Source organism: Jaculus jaculus, chromosome 19 (assembly GCF_020740685.1).
Source record: "Jaculus jaculus isolate mJacJac1 chromosome 19, mJacJac1.mat.Y.cur, whole genome shotgun sequence".
Classification (NCBI taxonomy): Eukaryota; Metazoa; Chordata; class Mammalia; order Rodentia; family Dipodidae; genus Jaculus; species Jaculus jaculus.
The window spans coordinates 25,811,902-25,817,102 of record NC_059120.1 but is presented as its reverse complement, the minus strand read 5'-3'; the positions used below and the strand labels follow the sequence as shown (position 1 = coordinate 25,817,102).

At 42.2% G+C, this 5,201-nt stretch overlaps 1 pseudogene; it reads left to right on the top strand.

Annotated features, from left to right (window-relative positions):
- Nucleotides 1-2,568: 2,568 nt before the first annotated feature.
- On the top strand, nucleotides 2,569-3,932 carry LOC101598307 (annotated as a pseudogene).
- Nucleotides 3,933-5,201: the final 1,269 nt, after the last annotated feature.

Genomic DNA, 5,201 nt, shown 5'->3' with positions numbered 1-5,201 from the left:
TAAGTCCACTATGTAAAGAAAATCAAGACCTTTGACTATTTTAACCATATGAATCAGTGTTTACATGTAATGGGCTAGTTTATACATTTTTTAATAAAGTTGCCACCATGACATCCAAGATAGATCCCTAGTTGTATAAAGTGATATCTGATATCATTTTTCCACTACGTTAATATGTTCAAATTAATTAGAAGAATCTTAAAGAAGTTGTACAAACATTTATAGCCATTAAAGAACATTATATCCCCATGGATTACTACTCAACTCCAGGAGTTGAACAAGGAAACTTAGGACTTGGCACCTCTCAACAGCTTATCACATGAAATCACTCATCCCAAGGGAAACTAGCTGCATTTTGTTTCACACTGAGTTGAAGATTTCTGATTAATTGTGAGCATCATTCTGTTAGGAACCTATTTCAGAAAGAAACGTTTTAAAGGAAATACCCTATGGGAATCAATCATGGGTTTGTGTACACACACACACACACACACACACACACACAAACACACACAGAGAACACACACATAGAACACACACACATGAAAGAGAAAGACTGTGGGAGAGAGGGAGGGAGACTGAATATAGGAAGAAATGTAGAAAGGCTCACCACTGGAAAAAAAATAAAATTATCTTACCTATGCAAGTAATTTTTATACTTCTCTCTATTTCTTAAGAACCCTAAGAGATCATTTATGCTTTTCCTTATCCTTTATAAAAAGAATCTAGTTTTGAACAATTCTAAAAAGTAATGCCTATGCATATTCTACTCTATACAGGCCCATTTTTGAATACATAAATGAAACATGGGAAGCAGTACTAGCCATTTGACCTCCATAGCTCTATGAGAGGTGATTTCTGATAGGCTGACTCTGCCTCAGTGGTTGCTAGGTAATAAGCTTTTGGAATAAATGCATTTCCTACCTCCAAATCAATAATGGTACAATGTTAATTTAGAACATGATCTCTATGGTCAGCAACAATTACCATGAGAATTTGCTTTTCACAAAATAGCATTTGCACAGAACTTGTCCCTGCCGATGTATGCTTGAGTACTGAGTATATTTGACATTGGCAGCGGTACACTCCGTGGCTTGCTCTTTGCTGCTGGGCCTATTGATTGAAATGCCATTCATTTTGTGAAGATAAAAGAAATATGGCTTAGCCGGCTCCTGTTTATTAAGATGTGGTCAAGTAGAAATTTCATTTAATTTTAAAAAGCCCTGATACCATTTTCTTTCCATCTTTGCTTCTCACAAAATGTATTAGAAATTTGGAGAAGAATTATAAAGCATTCACCTGCTGTTTGGTTAAAGAAAATGGTTTAAAAAAATGGCTTCAACTCAAATAAGTCATCTACTACTGATAGCTGTTGTATCTACCGCAAAACTTCACCCACTATGAAAGCCAAGTGTCTCAGAAATGTGCTTTTAAAAGGAAGGCCTCAGACCTGGAGGAACATAAAATCACTTGGTAAAAGTGAATAAGCAGGGCGTGGTGGTGCACACCTTTAATCCCAGCACTTGGAAGGCAGAGGTAGGAGGATTGCCATGAGTTCGAGGCCACCCTGAGACTCCATAGTGAATTCCAGGTCAGCTTGGGCTAGAGTGAGACCCTACCTTGAAAAACTAAAAAAAAAAAAAAGGGAATGAAAAAATGAGGATGAACCTGGTGTTGTGGTACATGCCCTTAATCCCAGCACTCTGGAGGCAAAGGTAGAAGGATTGCAGTGAGTTTGAGGCCAGCCTGGCACTACATAGTGAATTCCAGGTCAGCCTGGGATAGAGTAGGACCCTGCTTAAAGAAAATCAAAAACTGAGGATGGTCCCCAATATAGCATATAAAATAAACTCTTGACTGAGGGTTTAATGAACAAATTTCCCAGCTGACAGAATGGAAAGAGAAAGGGAAGCAAGAAGAGTGATATGGACGTGAGTGGAGATATACCAACATTTACGAGTCTGTGTATTGGTTTGCTAGGGCTGCAGTGACAAATCACCCCAAACTTGATGGCTCACAACAGCGGCTATGAACTGTCTAGAGGTTGGAAATCAGAAATCAATTCATGAGGGTTGGACCATGCCCTCAACATTCTCTCTCTCTCTCTCTCTCTCTCTCTCTCTCCCTCCCTCCCTCCTTGGGAGTTACCCTCCCTTGTCAAGGTTTCTAGTGACTCTCAACCTTCTTTGGCATCAGTTGGTTCGGAGCAGCATTACTCCAGTCTGCTTCCTCAGTGTGAGTCTGCATCCAGGTCCTCCTTTTTGTATCAGTTACCTGCATATCACTGTGGACAAGTTCCTCACCAGAAGCAGTGTGAGCACGAAAAGAGTCTATTCTGGCTTATGATCTCAAGGCAAGGCATAGTGGTAAGGTTCAAAAAAATAACTTCCCCAACCACAACCTGATAAGGTCACCTGCTGGGTCCTACCTGGGAAAACAAGTCAACAAAGGAAATGGCCCTATTAAATCCCTTTTCCCTTTCCATTCCCTCATTATCTGCCCTCCTTGTCCCTTCCTTTAAATATACAGCACAGATGCTTCTGGGATCAGCAGCCTCAAACCTGCCGAATGGGGCTGGCGGTCCTTGCTGTTCACTTGCTCTCTAGTAAAGAACAGCCTGCTGTTGAGGTTGTATACTCTCTCTTTATTTCCACCTTCAGACCCCAACTCTGATCCAACAACCATGAATGATACAGGAAGGAAAAAAAAAAAAATATATATATATATATATATATATATATATATATATAGAGAGAGAGAGAGAGAGAGAGAGAGAGAGAGAGAGAGAGAGATCAAAACAGAAGGCCGGGACTGGCAAAATGACTTTGCCGTTAAGGCGCATGCCTGTGAAGCCTAAGGATCCCAGTTCAATTCTCCAGGTCCCACTTAAGCCAGGTGCACATGGTGGCGCTTGTGTCTGGAGTTCCTTTGCAATGGCTAGAGGCGCAGTCGTGCCCATTCTCATTCTCTCTCTCTCTCTCTCTCTCTCTCTCTCTGTAATAAATAAATAAATAATAAATAAAATCTTAAACACAAACAGAAGAGAGAATAGTTGGAGTGAGAAAGAGGTTCAGTGGGGGGAGTACAGGAAAGGGGAGACGAAGGAGAGTGGTGGGAAGGTTTTAAGATCAGGACACACTCTATATATGCATGGAGGGTTCTTTCGAGGGGGTGGTTTTATTGAGGGAGCCCAGCTTGATCTGGAATTCACTATGTAGTCTCAGAGCGGCCAGTGCCGGGATTAAAGGCATGAGCCAACAGCTAGCCCTAACCAACCAGCTGTCCCTCTGGTTCACCAGAGCTGGAAAACAGCCCAGCACCACCAGATTATTATAAATACATTTTCTTTTCTTTTCTCTTGCTTTTTTCACAGGTTCTCCAAGTGGGATCTCTGGCCACATGGGTGCCTTTCTTTGGCTCTGTATTTCCCTCAATTAGCATAATAGTTTACCTCGTTGCTACCAGATCTGCCCTCGCGGGCCGCGTGCATGCTCCCGGGAAGGGCCTGTCCCAGTCGCCTCTGCCTTACCCCACCGCATGCCCACGTGGCTGAAGTTGACGTCAGACCACGTGAAGGAGCAGATTTACACACTGGGCAAGAAAGGCCAGACTCCCTCACAAATCGGTGTAGATCCTGGAGGACTCACATGGCCTTGCACAAGTGCGCTCTGTGACAGGCAATAAAACCCTGCGAATCTTTGAAGTCCAAAGGACTGGCTCCTGATCTTCCTGAGGACCTCTGCCATGTAATCAAGCAAGCTGCTCCTGTCCTCAAGCATCTGGGGAGGAACCATAAGGGTAAGGATGCGAAGTTCAGGCCAACTCTGCTAGAGAGCCTAGTTCACCAATTGGCTCCTTCCTGTAAGACCAGGAGGGTGCTTTCTTCCGATTGGAAATATGAGTCGTCCACAGCCTGTGCCCTAGTGGCATGAATGTGTACTCCAGCAATACAGTCTCTTGAAATAAAATAATAATAATAATAATTATTATTATTATTATTATTATTATTATTGAATAGGTATCCTCAGTCTTCTTTTTTATTCAATTATTTAAAATTAGAAATGAACCTCGGGTTTGGGTTTCAAGGACTTTCCAGGGCCCCAGCACCCTGTTATACTTGGATTGCCTGGGCAGAATACAATGATAAAACAGTCTGGAGAGAGCTGCCATCGCCCTCTCTCTGCTTCTTGGTTCACTGTGATGTGAGCTGCTCTACTTCAACGAGCTTCCTCGATGGTGTGAAACCAATGGAAACCAAAAATCAAAATTTATCTGGGCATAGGCATGATGGTGCAGCCTTTAATCTTGGCACTTAGGAGGCAGTGGTAGGAGGCCAGCCTGAGACTACATAGTGGATTCCAGGTCAGCCTGGGCTAGAGTGAGACCCTACCTCACAAAACAAAAATAATAAATAAATAAATCTTTACTCCCAGAAGTTGTTTCTGTAAGGCATTGTGGACGCAGTGATGTAAAGTAACAAACACATGCGGTCAGAAAGCATTCTCGGGTCCCTCAGCCTCTCTTTGGTTTCTACATCCACCCCATGAATTCTTGCACAGAATGGCAGTGTGAAAGCTCCCATGAAGAGCTTCCTTAGTTTACTAAACTATGATGCTCATTGGCAGAGTTCATGAAAATAAAATAAGAGCTTCTTACAAAACAGCATTTCCAATTAAGGAGAAAGAAGAGCAGACAGTAAGCTGACTCCGTTTTCTGTCATCTTCTTTCAGTTCTTTATATACTGTTTTGCCAGAAGTCTGGAGAAAAAAAAAATGTGTCAGAAAAAATTTCTCAGCATTTTCTTGCTTTAACAAAGCTATGACAGATTATAAGGTTACCTCTGTCACTTAAGAGAGAGAAGTACATCTCCTTGTCTTTATTAAATGGAAGCAGTGACCAGAATTAGCAGGCTGTGTTATGGGGACACACTCCTGCACTCATTTCCAAAGCCATCAAATGTTGGCATCTAGTAATTGAACAAGGGACCACAGAAGACCATTGCAGCAATCCTCAGGATGTTATCATGTTCTCCAGTGAAGAACCCTGGAGATGAATCACGAGGTCACAAGACGACCCTAGCACAGTAACAAAGATTTGCCACTCCACCTCCCCAGACCTTCCTATGTGCTATTTTTTTTTTTCTGTTCTTAACAGTTAAGTGATATACTCACAATGATGTCAAGTAATAGTCTCTGGCAAGA